This window comes from Tamandua tetradactyla, chromosome 7 (assembly GCF_023851605.1).
Source record: "Tamandua tetradactyla isolate mTamTet1 chromosome 7, mTamTet1.pri, whole genome shotgun sequence".
In the NCBI taxonomy this organism is placed as follows: Eukaryota; Metazoa; Chordata; class Mammalia; order Pilosa; family Myrmecophagidae; genus Tamandua; species Tamandua tetradactyla.
This window is the reverse complement of record NC_135333.1, coordinates 9,488,391-9,513,315: the sequence shown is the minus strand read 5'-3', so window position 1 is coordinate 9,513,315 and position 24,925 is coordinate 9,488,391. Positions and strand designations below refer to the sequence as shown.

At 38.8% G+C, this 24,925-nt stretch overlaps 1 pseudogene; it reads left to right on the top strand.

The window, feature by feature from the left end:
* Window positions 1-1,284: 1,284 nt before the first annotated feature.
* LOC143690365 (pyridoxal-dependent decarboxylase domain-containing protein 1-like) overlaps window positions 1,285-24,925 on the top strand; it is a 70,014-nt pseudogene continuing 46,373 nt past the window's right edge.

Here is a 24,925-nt window from a genome sequence, read left to right as displayed (position 1 = left end):
GGTGCGTGGTAGCAGTGGTGTGGAGGCACCTGGAGAAAGTGCCCCCGATGGCACCCTAGACCCAGCCCAATATGCTGCCTGCAGTTTTCCGGGAGAGGACCCAGAGTGGGACCCAAACACTGATGTGGGGCTGCAGTCTCTCCAATGGTTCTGCAAGGCCCTGCTCCAGAGCCTCCAGAAAAGCAGCCAGAGGGCCACCCACATGACCAATGACAAAGAGGTCTCGCAGAAGCTAGATGAGCCCCTGAGCAAATTTCTTGAGTGACTGATGGAATCCTCCACCAATCCACACCATTTGATCCTGAGGCCGCAGGAAACCAGATGCTAATAAATGCTGCTTTTTGTAGGACAGGCAGCCCCTGGCATTCGGCGTAAGCTCCAGAAGCTGGATGGGTTTGCAGGCATGAACACAAGTCAGCTAATAGAGGTGGCCACAAAGGTATCTGTCAATTGGGATCAGGTAGAAGCTAAAGAAAGGAAGCAGGAGTTCAGGGAAAAAGCTCAGATAACTGCTGCTGCCTTCGAGGAGCAGGACCAAGGGCCCCGATCAAAAACAACATGGCGAGCCTAAGTATCCCTAGGTCGGAATCAGTGTGCTTTTTGCCAAAAAGAGGGGCACTGGAAGAATGAGTGTCCCAATAAAGCTGCCTCACTAGCAGGTAGAAGGAAGCGGGATACTAGTCCCAGACCTCATTTGGACCCCAACACCATTGCTGTGGTTGCCAGTAAACTCTCTGACTAGGACAGACCAGGCTCCATATTTTTAGACCCCTGGGAACTCATGATTGAAGTGAAATTAGGGGACCAAACAGTGAACTTCATAGTGGATACTGGTTCTGAACACTCTATAGTGACTCAGCCCCTGGGGAATACTTGCCCGTCTTCTGTCCAAACGACAGACATTGTTGGCACAATGGGTATAGTATGAAAGAGACCATTCCTGAAAGCCAGAGTGTGCAGCATTGGGGGTTACTCAGTGTCACACCAGTTTCTGTACATGTCTGGATGCCCGCTGCCATCGTTGGGGTGAGACCTCCTCAGAAAGCTGCATGTCCAAATTACCTTTGGCCCCAAAGAAAAATTCACTAAAAATCAACAGCCTGCAGAGAATTCTGTCTTTACACCAACAAGAGAAAAGTGGCAGCTACATAGGAAGCCCAAAATTGGAGGTGAAATTTCCCCTAACCTGCCATTTTCAGACATACCAAGTGTCTGGACAGAGCATAACCCACCAGGCTTAGCTAAATACTGCCCTCCAGTAGTAATTGCTTTAAAGCCCATGACATGCCCCCTGGCAGTACAACAGTACCTGCTCCCTCAAAAGGCCCTCGAAGGGATTCAAAGCCATTTGGTGCAGCCAGAATCCCACCGAACCCTCCAGCCATGCAACTCTCCATGGAACACTCCACTGTTGCCTGTGAAAAAGGCTCAAACTGGGGAATTCTGCCCCATCCAGGATCTGTGAGCAGTCACTGCAGCCACAGAAACCATCCATCCTGTGGTTCTAAATCCATAGACCCTCCTCAGCCTGGTCCCAGGAAAAGCCAAATGGTTCTGTTGTTTAGATTTAAAGGGTGGCTTCTTCTGCATACAAATAGCCCCAGTTAGCCAGGAAATATTTGCCTTCAAATGGGAAAGGCCCTCTGGGGGAAATGAAAGACAATACATCTGGGCCCAGCTGCTTCAAGGGTTTAAAAATGCCCACCATTTTGGGGCAGGCACTGGGAAAAGACAGTCAAAAACTATAATTGTACTGTCCTGCAATATGCAGATGACCTCCTGCTTACCGCCAGGTCTCTCAATGATTGTAAGCAAGGGACGGACATCTCCTCCGCCACCTAGATCAGGCGGGTTAACACGTGTCTTGTAAAAAGGCCCAACTCTGCCAACAGCAGGTCAAATACCTAGGTTTTTACCTGAAACAGGGTACCCGGAACCTGGGGCCAGAATGCAAGTGGATAGTTTGTGCCATCCCTACCCCAATCTCCTGAAAGAAAATCAGAGAATTTTTAGGAACCACTGGGTCCTGCAGAGTCTGGATTCTGAACTATGTGCTCTTAGCCAAGCCGCTCTATGAAGCCACAAAGGGGGGCAATCAGGACCCATTCCAATGGGGAACTAAGCAGAAGCATGCTTTCCAGCCTCTAAAAAGGTTGCTCATGCAAGTTCCAAGTTTAGGCCTCCTGGACTTAGAAAAACCTTTTACTCTGTTTGTCCATGAGCAGGAAGGAATGGCCTTTGGGGTTTAACCTAAACCCTTGGATCGTGAAAAAGGTCCATTGCCTATCTCTCCAGACAACTAGACAATGTAGCACTGGGATGGCCTCTTGCTTAAGAGCCATTGCAGCCACCATCCTCCTGGTCCAGGAAGCCAGGAAGCTCACATTTGGGCAATTTTTTGGACTGTGCTAGTCCCCCACTCAGTCACCAGCCTCATGGAACAAAAAGGGCATCTTTGGCTATCAAATGCGAGGCTCACCAAGTACCAGGCTACTTTATGTGGAACTCCAAACTAACACAGTGGTGTCTGTCAGGCCCTGAACCCTGCCACCCTACTGCCCATGGGGCCAGGAGCCCCAGAACATGACTGCATGGAAGCCATAGACAAAGTCTACTCCAGCCAACCCAACCTTAATGACTAGCCATTCAAACATCCTGACATCGAACTGTTCACTGATGGAAGCAGTATGATAAAAGATGGAGTATATTATGCTGGATATGCTGTTATTACATTGATAGACATTTTAGAGGCAGAAGCCCTGCCTTCAAGAACATCAGCTCAGAAAGCTGAGCTTATAGTGCTCATCTGGGGTCTATATTTAGCAGCAGGACAGGAAGCTAATATTTATACTGACTCAAAGTATGCATTCACAACCCTACATGTACATGAGGCATTACACAGAGAGTGAGGGCTAATGACAGCAGGGGAAAGCATGTCAAATATGGACCAGACATTTCAGTTCTGCTGGAAGTGGTGTGGGCCCCACTGCCACAGCGGGTAGTCATTGCCGCGGTCATCAGAAAGGCAACTCCTTAATGGCGGGTGAGAGACAACCGAAAAGTGGATTCAGCTACAAAGCAGGCAGCACTAGGGCACCTAAAGTTTCCCCCAAAAGACAAAGTGCTTGTCGCCCCCCTTATCCCCCATCCATTACAGTGGTGGGAGAAAACACCAACCTACTCAAAGCTGGAAAGCAACTGGCTATGCAGGGAAGGAAAAGTGAGCCATGAGGGATGGTGGATATTACATGACAGACCCTGTAATTCCCCAAAATTTAGCTTGGCCCTTAGTACAGCATGTCCGCCACTGAACTCACTGCGGGGGAAAAAGCCCTCACCACCAGCCTGAGTGCTCACCTCTACACACCTAGGCTTCCCTCCTGGGTAAAACTAGCGTGCAAAAGGTGTTCTACCTGTCAAAGAAACAATGCTAAGCAGCCCAGAGCAAAACTAGAGGGTCTGAACAACCAGCTGGCGGGCCTCAGCCCATTCAAAAACCTTCAGGTGGGCTTCCCAGAGCTGCCACGGGCAGGGATAGCAAAACCTCTTGGCATTTGTCTGCACCTGCTTAGGATGGGTAGAAGCTTATCCCACCCATTCAGAAATGGCTCAGAAAGTAGCACAAGCCCTCCTGAAGGACATGATTCCTCAATATGGGATGCCACTTACCATTGGCTCTGACAACGGCCCCGCTTTTGTGGCCAAGACCCTTCAAAAGCTGGCAAAAGCCTTACTTGGAAACTCCACACTGCTTACCGACCACAAAGCAGTTGGAAAGTGGAGCACGTGGACCAAACTGTAAAAGGACAATTAAGAAAGATCTGCCAAGAAGTGGAACTGACCTCGGTACAGGTACTCCCTATAGCTTTATTTAGAATCAGATCTTCCCCAATAAAAAAAACCAGCGTTCTCTCCCTTTGAATTAATATATGGAAGGCTGCCACCTCTCGCTAGGGTTCTGCAGGAAAACCTAGTGCAGCTGGGACGGGTCCTGAATGAGTTGAAAGGGAAAGCATTAGAGGTAGTGCCTGAACCCCTCAGCATCTATCCCCTGATACATGAATTCAGGAGCCAGGGGATTTAGTGTGGATCAAAGACTGGAAAAAAGGCTCTCTCCAGCCTCAATGGAGAGGCCCCTTATTGTGTTGTTTTAGCTACCCCTATAGCTGTCAAAGTCACAGAAATCATTCCGTGGATCCATCACTCCTGGGTCAAAAGAGTCAGCCACAGCAGCCAACCCCTGGGAGTGTATCCCTGTTCCTGGACACCCGACCCACATCATTCTCAAGAAGCCACGGCAGCTCCCTCCTGCACAACTGGAATCAGCTGACCTATGCACGGCTGAAGCTTGAGGAGCTGCAAACCAGCCTGAGTATCCCCTCGCTCTCCTGATAAGTGCTCCTGCGCTTCGAGTGCATCCCCAGAACTGCCCTGTGTTTTCCTAGCCACGGTGCCTAGTAGTCCTCATATTGTTGCATGAATTGCTGGTTCCTGCTTCCCACTGGACTTCTTGCTCTACTATTTAGCATCAGGTTAGCAGCAGTTAACTCCCCAAGAATGTAATCTGCTAGTAAAAGTCCCTAATTGCCCTAACGTACCTGTGTTGTGTAGGATATATCTGTATCTTGTCCTGTGTGCCCTTCTAGGGTCCCTCAGTAACAATAGCCTCCCACCCTGCAACAGCTATTATAGAGGAACAAGTAAATCAAGACTTTCTCTGCCTGAACCTACATGCCAGCATCCTGTTACGCCATTTCCAAAGTCATAAGCCCAGACAAAAACAAATATTGGACAGGTAATGTTAAACATGCAGGGCCTATGGGAGGGCTGGGCAGCCTGCCTGCTGGACCTATTATACACATGTAGGCATGAGTGATGGGGGGAGTTCAAGACTGAGCCTGGGAACAAAAAGTCGAAAAAGTTAAAGAGTGACTTGTGTCGCTAGTGCAAGGTCCTAAGTATAAGTGAGCAAACCTCACAGGGCTCCACCATCTCAGCCCGTCCATAAATCCCATGCACCAAAAAACCTACATGCTGAATGCAACCTATGCGCTCCTCCATAACACCAGTACACAACTTAATGCATGCTGGCTCGGCCTTCCCCTTGCAATGAATACTTCTATAGGTGTCCCTTCTCAATCTGCCCAAAACCATTCACAACCATTAGCTGAGGGCCAAACTGTAATTATCGGCCCAGTTTCCCAGGGTGTTCAGTTAGCAGTCTCTGGGAATAATTTAAGCTGTCTCCAGGGGCACCCTTCATCAGAGAGCAAGTCACTGGGGACTATCCCTGCCCATCTGCGTATCAGAAACCAGACCCTCCCAGTTGATGAAATACACTGCAGCCTCCCTGGGGTGTTCTATTTATGCAGAAGCTCTGCTTATAGGTGTCCAGAAGCCAACCAGATAGGAAGTTGCACTCCAATTTACTTAACTCCAGAAGTACCTGTTTACACTGAAAGAAAGTTTAAGCAAGCTCTAAGACCCAGGCAGCAAGGAAAACCTAAGTGAACCGAAGAGGGCTGTGCTTGCTTCAGTTTTAATTGGAGCTGGCATCACCTTAGGAAAAGGAGCAGGAGAGGCAGGACTAAGCTCCTCCATAAGCTTCTATTACAAGTTGTCTCAAGAACTGAATGAAGATATAGTGTGAGTAGCAGATTCCTTAGTCTCCCTTCAAGACCAGTTAAACTCCCTGGAAGCAGTGGCCTTGCAAAACCGAAGAACCTTAGACTTGGTCACTGCAGAAAAAGGAGGAACATGTATCTTCTTAGGGGAGGAGTGCTGTTATTTTGTAAACCAGTCTGGCATAGTTACTACTAAGTTTCCGGAACTCAGAGAGCAGATCCAAAACCAGAACAAAGAATTAGAGACCTGGTGGAATTGGGACCCAAAAACCTGGACCTACTGGATCCTGCCACTAGCCAGTCCTCTTTCTACCCTATTAATTCTAATCACCTTAGGTCCCGTATAATCAGAGCCCTCATCAAATTCATCAAAGATACCATAACCCGACAAGCCACAGCGTGAATTCTCCTAATGAAAACGTACAAACCGTTAAACTTAGAGTGATGCTAAAATCCCTCCCCATAAATCAGGGTAAGCATCAAAGGGGGGAAATGTAGCAAACAGGCTTTGCAGCAGGCAGGATTCTCCCCCACTTCTTCTTCTGGTTTGGCTGCCTCCTCTATGGAAGGTCCCCAATCCCCCTCCCCTAGCCTTCAGGAATAGGTGGAACTGCAGGCAGGTGAGATAAGACAAATCCCTGGGATGGGGACCCATCCCTTAACAGCTCATCCACTTCTGTAACCCAGCTTCACATCTTAAACTAACCAATTGTTTTTCTTTTAACATCACTGGTCGCCACATTAAGCTTACCTTATCTCTAGCATGTCATACAGTCTATAAAAGCTAAGGTTGCCTTTTGTTCGGGGCTCAGACTTTTGAGGTGACTCAGCTGAGCCCCATGCACATGAGCTAATAAACCACATGCTTCCTGAAACTATGGACCCTTGGTCTCAGCTTGTTATAATTTCACATAACATTCCTGGAGGCCTGCAGCCTTGTGCCTGGTTTCGCACTACAATGGTACATTTGTCAAAGAAAGAAATTAACATTTTGCATTATTATCAACTAAACTGCAGACTTTATTCAGATTTCACAGCTTTTTTCCCTATTAATTATCTTTTTCTAATCCAGAATCCTATGCAAAATGCCATATTTCATTTAGTTTAGTTAGATCTCCTCTGGTCTATGACAGCTTCCGAGTCTTTCCTTGCTCTTCATGATCTTGACCAATTGGAAGGGTTCTGGTCAGATATTTTGGAGAATATCACCCAATTTTGTTTTTTTTTGCATGTTTTCTCATTTGAACACTTGAGTACTAAGTTTTGGGAAAGAATACCACAGAGGTGATGCATCCTTTTTATCACATCATGTCAGGGGGCACATAATATCAACATATTATTATTATTATTATTATTTGGCATGGGCAGGCACTGGGAATTGAACCCAGGTCTCCAGCTTGGCAAGCAAGAGTTTTGCCACTGAGCCATTGTTGTACCACCCTATAACATTACTTTTGATGTTAACTCTGATCACCTGGTTACAGTAAGTGTTTACTGAGTTTCTCTATTCTAAAGTTACCATTTTTCCCTTTTCATATTCTCATATTCTATCGTTTGGAAGTGAGCCATTTTGTTCAGGACACACTTGAAATGAGGGAGGGGTTTGGACTGGGAGGAAAGGATTAAGCTCTACCTCCTGGAGTGGGAAGGTTTTGCACATATATTTTGGCATTCTTCTTTAAGGAAAGTGGGCCCTTTCTCCTCCATTTACTTATTTACTCAATCATTTATTTATATCCCTATGAACTACTGTATATTTATTTTGTAATTTGGGTCATGATCCAATCCCACACTCTGATGGCAAATTTCATGTTGTCCAGTTGTTTGATCAAGCTAGCACTGGTCTGATTGTTACTTTGAGGATATTTCATAGATGGATTTAAATCATTAGGCATTTGATCTACTGTCTATTATTGATTACAACTACAATCAACAAAGAAGACTGCCCTCAGCAATGAAAGAAATCTCCTTTATTATGCAGACAGACATATAGATTTCCTATATGTTTTTGTGTATATATTTATATATGTATATATTATATAAATATATTTATATATTCTGACAATGAACTAATATAGAGTTCAGTAACCCATATTTTTCTATTTACACCTACAGCCCAGACATGTTCTTAAATCTATATATGTATGCATATCTATATTTGTAAATGCCCAACCATCTTTTCTAAAGCAAGAATTAACAATGCGTTGTTTGTATGTACCATAATTTTTCATCATCATTTGGATTGTGTCATTCATGGGGAAAGGGAGAGGAGCAGAGGGAGCTAATATAAAGCACACTGTCATAAACATGCTTGAATCTGCTTGATTATTTTCTTAGGATACATTTTATGAACTCATATGTTAGAGCCAGGCATATGCTTTCTTTTGAGGTAGTTGTTAAATATTGCCAATATGTTCTTAAAATGTATTGAACCAATTAAAACCTACATTATTTACACTACCCTAAAGTTATTTTCTCCAGATATGGCCAATCCATTCCTATTGCTCCAATTTAAAGGAAAGGAAATGCCAATGACAAAGAAGAGAAGGAAAAGAAGAAAAATAATAAACACTTCTGAATATTAGTTAATTTCTAACCATTTACTAAATGGATAAATTTAGTAAGACTAAGAGTGTGTTTGAGAGGAAACTGGATGGGCAGTAGAGTTGGGGGAGGGAGCAAGATTCCGTGAACTATTTTTGAATATAAAATACTAAATGAAAGAAAGATTATAACAATGTTTTTGGAACCATTTTATATGCTATTGTTCAACCACATTTTTAGATGTTTTCTTGAAAAGCATTTTTACTTTAGCAATTTCATTTTTGTGAATAGCAATTTGCTAAACTGCAACTCTGGGAACAGTTGCTGTGAACCAAGAAGCATATCAGAGTATTTGGGAAGTGGTAAGCTAAAAGATGGGCTTAATAAGATATTTCAGTCCATAGAAGAACAATATCTTCAGTAAAAATCAACAAGAAGCTATGGCATTGCAGCAAAAAGCAATCTGAGTCCAGAAAAATGCTAAATGCCGAAAGGTCATTACTAAAACACATTTGGAGGTGGTGTAATAATTTTATAAAAATCAGGTGGTTGTTATACCAAAACAGACACATAGGCAACATAGCAGTGAGATTCAGAATATATTTATTTGAAGATAGAATTACTTATAGGCATGGTGTATTTTTCTGTGAATCCCAAAGCCCATGCTACTTGCCTTTTGGAAAAGCAAATATTAGGCTTCCTTTATCATACACAGCTATTCATTTCATTTTCCTGGACTGAGACCATAAGTCATTTTGCCTTATTTCTCTAAATAATTAGATGAAGTTTCCACATATATGGACATGATATCATTGAACAATAAGTGGTTCAGTACTAGTATTCAAGAATATAGGATTCAGTGGGAGAGTTGAATTCCAGTTGCCAACCAAGAAGCTGCTTACTCCTTCCCAAGATCAGAGTGAAAAATATAACTTTAATTCACTTGCAGCACAGAACTTACTAGAGAAATGGAATTATGTGCAGCTGCTCTGTGCAAGAACAAAGTTCCCCTCCTCTATCTAGAAATAATTTCAAATCACACCAGTAAAACACAACCTTGTTGTAGTTGTAGATTTTGCAATAAAAGGGGATAGATGAACAACTGCAGAGGGAAAAATTATGGCTCATTTGCAGTTACTATGAAATATAACTAATAATTCTGAACAGTAGATTCTTTTGGTACAGAAGATATTGTTAAAATCAGCAATATGAAAAAAAAGTAAAAGCATATGGTGCAATACTGAACAGAAGTATTTCCTTTCTTACATCAATTTAAGGCTAATGGAGATTATTCATATTGCTAAGTTTTTGTTAACTACATGGATATCATATATAGTTCTCATTATTTGGTGCAAGAGTCCTACTACATCTGTTTTATTTTCTATTTTCTGACCACAAATATATCACAATTTCATAGGCAGAAATCTGGGTTCTAGATCCTCAATTATTTTTACAGTGGATCTTCCAGTATTTAAAATGGAAGATTTTAAAGAGAGAGACTAAAGACTTTACTAAGTGACTTTAGTAAAGCAAAGAGGAGTCATCAAGTTTTTTTCTGTTGATACATGTTATTCTCAGCTCCTGTAGAATTTCCATGTGTTTTCTTCTACCAATTCTTCTGTGGACCCATTATATACTATAAGTCTCAGACCCTTATCTGCAAAAAGAACCTAAATGTCACCTCACAGAATTGATGAGAAATAGAAATGACTAATTTAAGTAAAAATGATAACCACAATGCTAAAAATATGACAATTTCTCAGCTAATTTGTATTTCTTTTCTCATGCTCCCTCTCATTCTTCTACTTCTGATTCTCCTCTTTCTCTTCTACAGCTTATCATTTTCATTATTACTATTTCATAAATATGAAAAATTAATCCAAGAAAACCTTAGTGACCATGCTGGCTTGAATCTGTTATGTACCAAAGAAAAGCCCACGCTCTTTTAACCCAATTTTGTTGGGGCAGATCTATTGGGTGGGACCTTTTGATTAGGTTGCTTCCATGCAGATGTGACCCCACCCATTCAAGGTAGGTCTTGCTTGCTGAAGTCCTTTGAGGAGGCTGTTGGTAGAAGTATGGATGCTAAAGGTATTTCCAGTGAGGTTTTAGATGAAAATGATGAATTCGTTATGGCAACCTGGATGAAAGGCCATCTAAGTTTTAAGGTGCCACAAAATTTGGCAAAATTGAGTACTGGTGATGGATGGAAGGCAGAATTCATGAATGATAAATTTGGATATCTAGTTGAGGAAACTTCTAATATAAATGTAGAAAATGCAGTCTCACTTCTCCTTGCAGCTCAGAATAAAATGTTAAAGGAAAGAGATAAGCTGAGAACTGAATTCTTTGGCACAATGAAATCAGAAATTGATGGTCTGGAAAATTCTGGGCTTCCAGAAGGTAAGACCCCAGAGAATAGTGCTCCACTTGAGATTTACCAAACATGGAAACAGTCAATCATTACAGGACAAGCCAAGACTGAAAATGGAGTTATCCTGGAAGGAATTCTAGAAAGTTCTGTTTCCTGATGGCTGTGATCCTTGTATGCTGCATGGAAAACTGCCAACAAGCTTGTTGCAGGATCTGTATGAATAGAACCACTGCCAATCTTGATTAGAAGGGACAGAAAAGGGACAGATTGGAGGAAAAATTATTTTAAAGGTAGAACTACAGAAGCCAAAGTCTGAAGCTAAGACTCTTTCAGCCAGGAGAGCAGATCCACCCATTCATGTGGCCGTGGTGAGTTTGCTCTCTAGTTGACAGATGGGAGTCTGGCTGCCCCATTGTTCTGGAAGAGTTTTGCTACCTAGGCTTTATAGAGGGTGGAACACATTCCCTGGGATTGGAGAGAACCTGTCCACAATCCCACTGTTCTGAAGGGGTTGAGCATGTGCTCTGGAGATGGCAGAGAGTCTGGGTGCTTCCCTGATGCTTGAACAGAGTGGGGCCAAGAATAAGGTGATCTCCCCAATGCTTGAATATGTTAAAACCCTCACCCCAGTGTTTGGAGAGAGCAGGATTGTTGCATAAGCCCTTGGAGAGGATAGGAATGCCACTCTTTCAAACTCTGAGGATAAAACAGCTTTCTGCAGATGACACTGAAATTTTCAAATCTAATGGATTTTCCTTGCAGGTTTTTGGAACTATTTGGTACATTTGACCCCTGTTTTCCTTCCAAGTTCTCCCTATGGCAATGAAACATGTATCCTATGGCTGTCCCTCCTTTGTATATTGGAAGCAAATAACTTGTTCTATGTTTCACAGGTCCACAGCCAGAGGAAAATTTTGCCTTAAGACAAACCACACCTGTAATTGATTTTGATAAGACTTTGTACTTATTTATTGCTTCTGAAATGATTTAAGCTTTTGCGATATTGTGATGGAATTAATGTATATTGTATATAGAAAGAACATGTTTTTTGAGGGTCCAGAAGGTAGAGTGTGCTGGTTTGAATCTGTTACATACCCCAGAAAAGCCCATGTTCTACTCTTGTGGGGGTACACCTATTGGGTGGGACTTTTGATTAGGTCATAGAGATGTAAACCTGCCCTTTGAAGGTGGATCTTAATTTGCCTGCTGGAGTCCTTTAAGTGAGGGGGGAGAGAGAGAGATAGAGAGAGAGAGAGAGAGAATTTAGAAATAAAATGCCTGAGGAAAAGCTAAAAGAGAAAGAAACACCGAGAGACATTTTAGAGACAGCCATTGAAACCAGAGACAAGAGAGAAGGGCCAGCGGACATCACTATGTGCCTTCCCATGTGACATAGAAACCTCAAATTCCGGCAGCCTTTCCTCCAAGAAGTTATTTCTCTTGATGCCTCAATTTGTACATTTTCATGGCCTTAGATCTTCAAATTTGTAACTAATAAATTCCCATTGAAAAAACCAGTCCATTTCTGGTATATTGCATATCAGCATCTTTAGCAACTCAAAACTGTGATTTAAAAAACTTCAAATAGAGAAAAATAGACTCTGGTAATATATCCATATTTTCTAACACCCACCTGACCATTTTTCTTAACTTCAAACTGCCTTTGTTATAAAAAATTCTATAAGTTATTATAAATTCATGATTGAAATAAACTTCACCTGAGCCAGTTTCTTAGATTTAGCTGAATTAAATTGATTTAAAGCTATCTGCAAGATAAACCAATAATTCAACTTAAAGAATTTATCAATAATCAACTTAAAGAATTTAAAAGGGGTGGATAGGAAACAAATACAAGTCTCTCTGGCTATCAGTGTATTCCTAAAGAATCTCTCAATGCCAAATCAGAGTCCTGGCCCCCAAAAATGCTTTGGCAAAGAATTTCTTTTGGCTTCTTAGCTGGTGGATGACATCTGCATTACTCTTCATTAAGTTTTAGCTGAAAAGAATAGTGTGAAGAAATGATATGGAAAAATTGTAAGAGACTAAAAGGAGGTAAGAAGGAGGAAAAAACAAAACATATTTTCTGTCCTCAAAATATAGTATATGAAATTCCTGCAGGTAACAGAAAATATGCTAGAAAGTCCACAAAGTCAAAGCATAAAGGAGAAAAAAATGTGAGGCATTTATATTTTCAAGAGGTTTTAAAAGCTCTAGGCAGATTCTAGTTTCCCAGTCTGTAAAATCCCAGGCAATTGAAAAGATTTGGGGGCTTTAACAAATGGTTGCAAAAACAGCATTTTTTAATTTTTAGAGAACCTATTGCTTTTGGTGTAATAGCAGCTTTTAACAGAACGAATTGACTCTGGACAAAAATGTATAAATGAAGAAGGATTATAGAATAATCCTCCTGTGATAGATAGGAAATTATTATGTTATGTTATAATATATGACATATGTATATATATTTAGCTGGCAGCAATAAAAATAAGGAAATGGAGACAGCCTTATGTCACATACTTTAAGAAAAAAAACAGACAGTTCTCGGTGGCTCTGCAGAGTTCATGCCCTATTCCTAATCATCAGAACCTTAATGTAAACCTTTAACATCATGAAAATCATCAGTAATGCTCCAGATAGAGAGGAGAGCAAACTGAGGGGATCCTTTTTCCTTATTTCAGCTTTTAAAAGGAATAAAACCATGTTAAATTGGGATTTAATGAAAGACTGAACTACAAGTCAAAATAATAATGAAATAAAATATTTTAAAATCAAATCCAGCAATGTAAAACATTCATACATCATTACTTATTTGGTTTATTCCTGCTTGATTTAATGTTGTAACATGGATTAAAGCAATTTGCTTTATGAAAGAAAAACAAGATTATTCAATAGATGCAGAAAAATGTGCAATGAATCCAAAATCTATTTATGAGAGAAAATCTTAGCAAACTGTTGATAAATGAGAACTTCTTTAACCTGATAACATGCATCTTCCTAACCAACAGCAAACACAGTAAATTGTGGAAATCTTAAAGCATCCCTTTTAATATCAGGAACAGAGAAAAAAAGTGCCCTATTATCATTTCTCTCTGTATTTTAACATATGTCCTAGTCAGGGCGAAAAAACAAGAAAAAATAATTAAAAGTATGAACATCAGAAAGGATAATAGAGGTAATTGCTGATATGATTTCATGCACAGAAAATATGTAATTGACTTTTGATACACCAGCAACTTAATGCTATAAAATGTAATTATATGAAAAATTACTTTTTGAAAATACAAATATCAACCACAACAGGACCTGGGAATAAATGTATTAAAAGCTATATAGCAGATTATTGAAAACACTTCAATATTTTAAAAACATCCTAAGAACATATAAAAAACTGTCAATTCCCATTTAATATTCTATAGATTCGATACATTTCAAAAAAGCAGGAAACCACAATAATTTTTTACAGAACTTTTACAGTTTATTCTAAAATATATGTGGAAATGCAAAGAGACAGGAATAGCCAAGAGTATCAGATATTAAGACAATGAGCCTAAGGTAATTAAGAATATATGCTACGAAACAAAGATAAATGAACTGACAAATGAGACATTACAGATTTCATCATCATATTGTCGTACATTGTTCTCTGATTGAGGCTGTGACACTGTAGATAGAAGGAAATTAAATTATTATTAAAGGGGAAAATAATAAATGAGATGATGCATTGAATTTTACACAAATTAATTCTCAATGACTTAAAGTCATAAATGAGAGACAGAACAATAAAATATTTTTACTACACATATAGAACAGTGTCATTTTTCCTGCCTCCCTCACTTCCCTGAAATTTCTCCAAACTCTAACCTTAGTTACAGCTCTCCAGCTATTAATGTTTAGACCTCTTCTCTTATCTCATTTATTCTCTATGATTTCATTTAGCTCAATGACTTAAGTAACACTTCTATGCTGGCAACTCTCAAATACTACATTGTAGTCCTGACCTCACCCTTGGATTGCAGACTACTTGGATAGACATTTTCACCCATGGCTAAGGGTCCTTCATTTCCAAATAACATGTTTACAAAGAAATACCTGATCTGTCCACCACAGAACTGTCTCCCAGCCTTGACAGTGACAACGTCGTCCTTCCAGGTGCTCAGGACATTTTATAGTCACCTTTGACTCCTCTCTCTCATACATACCACATCCAATCCAACCCTTCAGGAACACTCTCTCTTCAAAATGCATACGGAGTGCTACCATTTCTCACTGCTACCACTGCTGCCAACTTCATATACCCTTCCCACAATATACACACACACACAAGCCCCCTAACTCCTCTTCTTGCTTCTTCTCTGGTCCCCTATAATCTGCTCGACATAACAACTAAAATGAAAAAAAAATACGATATTCCTTGTTCAGAATCTTGCAATGACTTCTTTTTAAGAGTTAAAAAGTCCCTGCAGTGCCCTAAATCATCTTATATGATTTGGCTCCTCCATTGCCTCTCTGAACTCATAGCTACACCCTCCCCATCACTCACTCAGTTCCACCCACTGGCCTATTCCCTGTGTGTTCTAGATTGTAAGCTGGTGGAATGTGATATACCAGAACTGGAATGGCTTTTTAAAAAGAAGAATTTAATAAGTTACAAGCTTACAGTTATAAAGCAGTGAAAGCAGCCACATTAAGGAACCAACAAGAGGTTACCTTCACTCAAGGAAGGCCGATGAGTCAGGAATACCTCTGTCAGCGGGGCCGTCATGTGGCTGGCATCTGCTGGTCCTTTGCTCCTGGGCTCTGTTGCTTTCAGCCTCTGTTCCTGTGGGGGTTTCTCACTTTACCTCTCCAGGACTGGCTTTCTTCACTTGGCTTCCCTTGGCTCTCTCCAGGTTCTGGCTTGCTTAACATCTCATGGCAATGTCTGCTGGGCTCCAAATATCCGTGTCTCTGTTCTCCGGATGTCTACAACTGTATCAGCTCTGCTGTGAAGTTTGTGTTGGCTCTGAAGCTTCTGTCATCTCTGACTTTCTCCAAAATGTTTCCTCTTTTAAAGGATTTCAGTAAACTAATCAAGACCCACCTGGAATGGGTGGAGTTACATCTCCATCTAATCAAAAGACCACACTCACAATTGGGCTGTCACATCTCCATGGAGATAATCCAATCAAAAGATTCCACCCTTAAGTATTGAATCAGGATTTAAAGAAATGGTTGCTCCTACAATATTGGGTCAGGATTAAAACATGGCTTTTCCAGGGTACATAATATTTTCAAACCTGCACACTGTGCATTGAACGTGCCAGGCATGCAGCCATCTCAAAGGCTTATACTACATATTTCCCCTGTATGGGAAGCTATCCCTACAGATGTTCTTATGGCTCAATCCCTCAAACCCACTAAGTCGTATATGAAATGATGCATTTTCAGGTCTTACTTGAGAAACATCATCCTCCCCCATCTTTCCTAAGTGCATTTATCCTATTTTTCCTCTAGCACCATATGATATATTTATTATCATTGTTTTTAATTGGCTCTTCCTGCTCCTTCTCACTGGAATTTACCTTCTATGAGGACTCTGATATTTGTTTGGATGGATCTCTAGGGAACTTCAAACAATGCTAGTATAGCAGGGACTCAATAGATATTTTTGAATTAATGTATTTTTAAAGCTCTCCTATAAATCAAAGAGAAATATACATTTCCTGAAAAATGGGCCAACAAAAGCTAGTATATTACAAAGAAAACTAATTAGCATATAAATCTATAGGCAACTTCAGTAGAAATTACAGAAGTACAATTTTCAAATCACACTTCAATAATATGTCATACCCACAACATTGGAATCTTAGTTTTTCCTGAACTACCATAAAAAAATAACACTCAAAATGTTGGTTTAAACAGTTACCATTCATTGACATATAAGAAATATAACTACAAATATTTACAAGTTGTGCCTTCTTCCTGAAGACTGTGATGCTCATGTGCTGGCTTGGTGGCAATCCATGAGGTTCCTTAGCTCTTGAGGCATAGGTTGTATCCTCCTTTCTCTTCCATGTGGCTTCTGGCTCTTCCCTGTGGATTTCAGTTACTGTGTCTGAATTCTTCTGCTTACAAAGGAATTTAATAATCCAAATCACCTTCATTCTGTTGGGCCACACAGGAACTAAAATAATATCTTCAAGAGATCCTATTTACAATGGGTTCACACCCACTAATTCAAATCAAGACCAAGAATGTGTCTATTTGGGGAATACAGTTCAATACATCATGTTTGGTGACAACTAAAAAGTGTAACAATAGCAAGTATTGAGCCATGCAGATATATATATCTCATATACTCTCATTCATGTTCATTATACTTCACAAATTATTCTCTTTGATCCAGGAGAAATGGACTTCACTTACTCATGCAACTTTGATGAGATGCTTTTATGCATTTCTGGAATTTTGCCTTTTTTACTATATTACCTTCAAATTAGATTTAATTTTATCAAGAGCCTATGTAGGAGCTAAAGCTGCCAGAATGCAACATACTAGAAATGGAATGACTCTTATAAAGGGAATTTATTAAGTTGCAAGTTTACAGTTTTAAGGCCATGAAATGTCCAAATTAAAGCACCAGCAAGTGGTTAACTTCATTCAAGAAAGGTGCCTTCTGAAACACCTCTGTCAGTTGAGTAGTCACGTGGCTGGCATCTGCTGGTCCTTTGTGCCTGGGCTCCATTGCTTTCAGCCTCTCTTCATGTGGGGGTTTGTCACTTTGCTTCTCTGGGCCTGGCTTTCATCTCTTGTCTTCCTTTGGCTCTCTCCACGTTCTGGCTTGCTTAACATCTCTAGAAAAGGCACATGGTGACACCTGCCGGGCTTTGAATTTCCAAATGTTAGGGTCTCATATAGACTCTGTTGGCTCTCTAAGGATCTCCAAACATCCATGTCTCTGTCAGCTCTGAAGCAACTGTCCTCCAAGCATCTGCATTTGAGGTTACTCTAAAATGTTTCCCCTTTTAAAGGACTCTAGTAAACTAATCAAGACTCACCTTGAATGGGTAGAGTCACATCTCCATCTAATCAAAAGGCCACACTCAGAATTGGGTGTGTCACATCTCCATGAAAGTAATCTAACCAAAGTTTAAACACTAAACACTAGGTCTGGCCCCACAAGATTGGATGGGGATTAAAACACAACTTTTCTGGAGTACATAATTTCAAACTGGTACAGGAGATGTGGAATTTAGTTTGCCATTTAGGGCCACTAGATGGAACAACTGTTTGGGGGACTTCTGTGACTGGACATGTGATTGTGGAAGGGCCAAGGCCACAATGCAGAACTGTAAGTCTCTCAAGCCTGAGGATGGCACTCCTCCTCCACTGGCACAGCAGACTGTTTTGGAGTCATTTTCCCATGGGAAAATAAGCAGTCTTTATTAGGAGAAAGGGAAGGTAGTTCAACCAAGCTCCAAATGCAAAATGAATTAACAAATTTAGACTGTAGTACACAAGCTTTGAGTACAGATAAACCTGGTGAAAGCACAAAAGGAGCCAGGAGTTTTTTTCTACAACAGAGAGGAAGCAGGGCTCAATTAAAAAAAAAAGAGGACTTTTGGAGTTGGCCAAGCTTGGAATACTGGAAAAGGGCTGTGCCCCAAGAAAGGGGCACATACAGCTAGATACTAGCTCTGGCTCTTAACTGGCAAACTAGGTGAGCTGGGGGCTGTCTCTGAAAGTAATTTTTTTTTTTGCTTTTTAACAGTCCCTTAAATAAAGCTGCAGGCATTCTTAAGCTTCAGCATTGCCCCAGGCAAGGGTGAACATAGAGATCTAAGAGACAAAGTAACTAGTCAGATGAAGAAAATAATTCCCTAAAGGGCATGTCTTCACCAAGAAAAGGGGAAGGACAGGACCCAGCATAAGTGGCAGCTGTCATTTAGACAATTCAGACTCCAGGGCTTGGAAAACTGTAAGAGTTTAGGCCCCACTTCTGCGTCAGCCTCTGTCACAACTACACCCCTGGCAGAGATAGGTTCTGCTGAGAATTAAAGGCATCTGGTGAGATGGCAGTGGGTAGTTGTAGAAAGATGAGTGCCACCTGCTAGGCAGGATAGGAAAAACAGAGAATCAAGAGGCCTCACAGGAAAGATGGACATCCTGTTGGGTCTTATCCTCATGCAACCTTGATACTGATTACATCCTCTTCCTGGGGCCTGGGCCTGTCTTGTCTGGAAAAATCTGATTTGGGTTGATCCTATCAAACAGGGTAGGAACCAGAAAAACAAGAGCTGAAAATTCTTATCAGTTAAAGAGAAGCGCCAGTGTTTTAGAATAAGTTGAACTGAATGTCAAAGAACTGGTAAAGAACAAAGCCAACCAAAAAGAAAACCCTAGTAAAAGGGAGAAAATGACCTCCAGAATAAACTAATCAAGAAAATCAGATGCCTAGACATAAGCAAAAAATCATGAGTCATACTAGGAAGAATGAAGATATGGCCCAGTAAAAGGAACAAATTACCACTCATACAAGACAGAGAAGTTTAAACAACTAATTAAAGAACTCCAAACAAACCTTCTAAATCAAATCAATGAACTGAAAGAAAACATTGCAAAAGAAATGAAGGATATAAAGAAAACACTGTGTGAATAAAAAGAAGAAATCAAAAGATTGAAAAAAATGAGAGAATTTATGGGAATGAAAGTTATAATCGAAGAAATGAAAAACACAATGGAGACATATGGTAGCATGTTTGAAGAGGCAGAAAAAAATCCTACAAACAAAAGAATGCATAGGGAAAAGAATGAAAAATTATGAACATGGTCTCAGGGCATTGAATGACAACATGAAATGCCTGAATATTCACATTATGGGTGTCCCAGAAGGAGAAGAGAAGGGAAAAGGGACAGAAAGAATGATAGAAGAAATAAGCACTGAAAATTTCCCAATTCGTATGAAAGACATAAAATTACAGATCCAAGAAATGCAGCATACCCCAAACAGAATAGATCCAATATCCCTACTCCAAGACAATAGACAAAGACAGAATTCTGAAAGCAGCAAGAGAGAGCAATCCATCACATCCATGGGAAGCTCAATGACACTAAGTGTGGACTGCTCATCAGAAACCATGAAGGCAAGAAGGCAGTGGTATGATATATTTGAGATACTGAAAGAGAAAAACTTCCAATCAAGAACTCTGTAGCAGGCAAAACTATCCTTAAAAGATGACAGAGAATTTAAAATATTTACAGGCAAACAGACACTAAGAGAGTTCATGAACAAGATACTGCCTCTACAAGAAATAATAAAGATAGTGCTACAGGCAGATAGGAAAAGACAGGAGAGAGAGGTCCAGAGAAGAGTATATATCAGGAAGTTTAAAGAGGGAGAAAAAATAAAATATGGCACATAAAATACAAAATAAAAATTGTAGAAATAAGTAGTACATTTACAGCAATAAATTAAATATTAATGGATTTAAAATCTCCAATCAAAAGACACAGACTGGCAGAATGGAATAAAATGTAGAACCAATCTATAGGCCATATACAAGAGACTCACTTTAGAGCCAAGGACAAAAATAGGTTGAAAGTGAAAGGTTGAAAAAAGATATTTCATACAAACAACAATCAGGAAAAGACTGGGGGCAGCTATACCAGTATCAGAAAAATTAGACTTCAAATGTAAAATAATTAAAAGAGTCAAAGAAGGAGATTATATACTAACAAAATGGACAATTCATCAACAAGACATAACAATTATATTTACTCTCTGACCCAGAGCGCCCCAAAATACAGGAGGCACACATTGACAACACTGAAGGGGAAAGTAGACACCTCTACAATAATAGTTGGAGACTTCAATAAAACACTCTTATCAGTGGATAGAATATTTAGACAGAGGATCAACAAGGAAACAGAAACTTTAAATAATATGATAAATGAACTAGATGCAACAGATATTTACAGAACATTACACCCCACAATAAGAGGATAAACATTTTTCTCAAGTGCTCATGAGTCCTTCTTCAGAATGGACCACATGTTACATCATAGAGCAAGTCTCAATACATTTAAAAATATAAAAATTATACAAAACATTTTCTTGGATCATAATGGAACAAAGTTGGAAATCAATAATAGGCAAAAGGCTGGAAATTCTCAAATGTATGGAGGCTAAACAACACACTCCTAAGCAACAAGTAGATCATGGAAGAAATTACAAGAAACATCAGTAAATATGTTGGAGCAAATGAAAATGAGAACACAACAATTCAAAACTTATGGATGTAGCAAAGTCCATGCTAAGAAGGAAATTTATTGCCCTAAATATATATACTAAAAAATAAGAAAGAGCAAAAATCAAGGAATTGACCACTCATGTGGTGGAACTAGAGAAAGAACAACAAATTAACCCTAAAGTGAACAGAAGGAAAGAAGTCACAAAGATTAGAGCAGAAATAAATGAAATTAATAGCATGAAAAAAATACAGAGAATCAACAATGACAACAACAGCAAAAATACAGAAGTTGATTCTTTGAAAAAAAAATCAGTAAAATTGATGGAACCTTAGCTAGGCTGACAAAAGAAAGGAAGAGAAAGAGGATGCAAATAAAGAAAATCAGCAATGAAGGTGGTCATAACTACTGGCCCCACAGAAATAAAGGAGATAATGAGCGGATACTGTGAGCAACTGTGCTAACATGTGAACAAGCTAGAAAATTACAATGAAATGGACATCATCATAGAAAACATGAACAACAAGCACTGACTCAAGTAGAAATAGAAGACCTCATCAAACTAATCACAAATAAAGAGATGAAATAAGTCATCAAAAACCTTCCAACAAATAAAAGCCCAAGATCAAATGGCTTAGTATGTGAATTCTACCAAGCATTCAAAAAAGAATTAGTGCCAATACTGCTCAAAGTCTTCAAAAACATTGAAGAGGAGAGAAAGCTGCTTAATTAATTCAATGAAGCCAACATAACCCTAATACCAAAGCCAAAAAAGATACTATAAGAAAAGAAAATCATAGGCTGATCTCTTTTGTGAATGATGATGCAAAAATCCTCAACAATATACTTGTAAATTGAATCCAGATGGACATCAAAAGAATGATATATAATTCAAGAAAAATAGTTCAAATGAGATACAGGAGCTGAGACAACTAATGCTGAATATACGAACAGAAATGGAAAACTTCTTCAAAAACCAAATCAATAAATTGAGGGAGGACATGAAGAAGACATGGGCTGAACAAAAAGAAGAAATAGAAAATCTGAAAAAACAAATCACAGAACTTATGGGAGTGAAGGACAAAGAAGAAAAAATGGAAAAAACAATGGATACCTACAATGGTAGATCTAAAGAGACAGAAGCTACAATTAGTGAACTGGAGGATGGAACATCTGAATTCCAAAAAGAAACAGAAACTATAGGGAAAAGAATGGGAAAACTTGAGCAGGGGATCAGGGAACTGAATGACAATATGAAGCGCACAAATATACGTGTTGTGGGTGTCCCAGAAGGAGAAGAGAAGGGAAAAGGAGGAGAAAAACTAATGGAAGAAATTATCACTGAAAATTTCCCAACTCTTATGAAAGACCTAAATTTACAGATCCAAGAAGTGCAGCACACCCCAAAGAGAATAGACCCAAATAGGCGTTCTCTAAGACACTTACTAGTTAGAATGTCAGAGGTCAAAGAGAAAGAGAGGATCTTGAAAGCAGCAAGAGAAAAACAATCCATCACATACAAGGGAAACCCAATAAGACTATGTGTAGATTTCTCAGCAGAAACCATGGAAGCTAGAAGACAGTGGGATGATATATTTAAATTACTAAAATAGAAAAACTTCCAACCAAGGCTTCTATATCCAGCAAAATTGTCCTTCAAAAATGAAGGAGAAATTAAAACATTTATAGACAAAAAGTCACTGAGAGAATTTGTGACCAAGAGACCAGCTCTGCAAGAAATACTAAAGGGAGCACTAGAGTCAGATACGAAAAGACAGAAGAGAGAGGTATGGAGTAAAGTGTAGAAAGAAGGAAAATCAGATATGATATATATAATACAGAAGCCAAAATGGTAGAGGAAAATATTATCCAAACAGTAATAACACTAAAAGGTAATGGACTGAATTTCCCAATCAAAAGACATAGAATGGCAGAATGGATTATGACCCAGCAATACCACTACTAGGTATCTACTCAAAGGACTTAAGGGCAAAGACACAGACGGACATTTGCACACCAGTGTTTATAGCAGCATTATCTACAATTGCAAAGAGATGGAAACAGCCAAAGTGTCCATCAACAGACGAGTGGCTAAACAAACTGTGGCGTATACCTACGATGGAATATTATGCAGCTTTAAGACAGACTAAACTTATGAAGCATGTAATAACATGGATGGACCTAGAGAACATTATGCTGAGTGAGTCTAGCCAAAAACTAAAGGACAAATACTGTATGGTCCCACTGATGTGAACCGACATTCGAGAATCAGCTTGGAATATATCATTGGTAACAGAGACCAGCAGGAGTTAGAAACAGGGTAAGATAACGGGTAATTGGAGCTGAAGGGATACAGACTGTGCAACAGGACTAGATACAAAAACTCAAAAATGGACAGCACAATAATACCTAAGTGTAATGTAACTATGTTGGAACACTGAATGAAGCTGCACCTGAAATATGGTTTTTTGTTTGTTTGTTTGTTTGTTTGTATCTTCTGTTTTTGTTTTTTTTTCTTTTTCCTTTTTATATATATATATTTTATTAGTATTATTATTTTAATTCTCTTCTCTATATTAACATTCTATATCTTTTTCTGCTGTTTTGCTAGTTCTTTTCCTAAATCGATGCAAATGTACTAAGAAATGATGATCATACATCTATGTGATGATACTAAGAATTACTGAGTGCATATGTAGAATGGAATGATTTCTAAATGGTGTGTTAATTTCTTTTCTTTTTTTTGATTAATTAAAAAAATTTTTTTTAATTGGATAAAAAAATAAAAGCACATAGTAGATTCAGGAAAATAAATAAATAAATAATAGAGGAAAAAATGTTAAAATAAATTCAGTTTGAAATACTAGCAATCAATGAAAGGGAGGGATAAGGAATATGGTATGTAAAAATTTTTTTTCTTTTTCTGTTTTTGTTTTATTTTTCTGTTGCCTTTTTATTTCTTTTTCTGAATTGATGCAAATGTTCTCAGAAATTATCATGATGATGAATATGCAACTATGTGATGATATTGTGAATTACTGATTATATATGTAGAATGGAATGAGCATATATTACGGATGTTTGTGTTTCTTTCTTGTAATTTCTTTTTAATTAATAAAAAATTATTTAAAAAAAATACTGTGGGTCAATGAGAGGGAGGATACGGGATGTATGAGTTCTTTTTTTTTTTTTCTTTGTATTTCTTTTTCTGGAGTGATGCAAATGTTCTAAAAATGATTATGGTGAAGTTTACATAACTATGTGATGATATTTTGAGCCACTGGTTGTGTAACATTTTTGGACTGTATATGTGTGACTATTTCTCAATAAAAAATATTTAAAAAAAATAATAATAATTAATGCAACACACTGTATCAATAAATCAAAGGGGGAAAAACACATGATCATCTCAATTGATGTAGAAAGGCATTTGACAAAATTCAATGTTTCCTGATGAAAATAAGGAAGAGAAGGCAATTTCCTCAACATAATAAAGGGAATATATGAAAAACCCACAGCTAGCATCATAATCAATGGGGAAAGACTGAAAGTTTTACCTCTAAGATCAGTAATAAGACATGGATGCTCATTATCACCAATGTTATTCATCATTGGACTCGAAGTTCTAACTAGAGCAAGAACTTTAGGCAAGAAAGAGGAAGAAAGGGCATATGAATTAGAAAGGAAAAGTAAAACTCTCACTGTTTGCAGATGACATGATCCTATATGTAGAAAATCCTAAAAAATCTACAGTAATGCTGCTAGAGTGCACAAATGAGTACATCAAAGTGGCATGATAGAAGATCAGCACAGACAAATCAATAGTGTTTCTACACAACAATAATGAACAACCTGAGGAAAAAAGATAAAATTCAATTTACAATAGCAACCAAAAAAATAAAATATTTAGGAATAAACATATCCAAGGACATAAAAGACCTATACACATAAATCTATAAAAATTGCTAAAACTAATCCAGGAAACCTAATAGATTGGAAGGACATACCATGTTCATGGACTGGAAGACCAAAAATATTAAGACCAAATATATTTATATTTTTATAAATATATAAATATGTTTATAAATAAAAATATATAATATAAATAAATACATAATAAATAGTATATAATAAAATATATAATATAAATAAATAT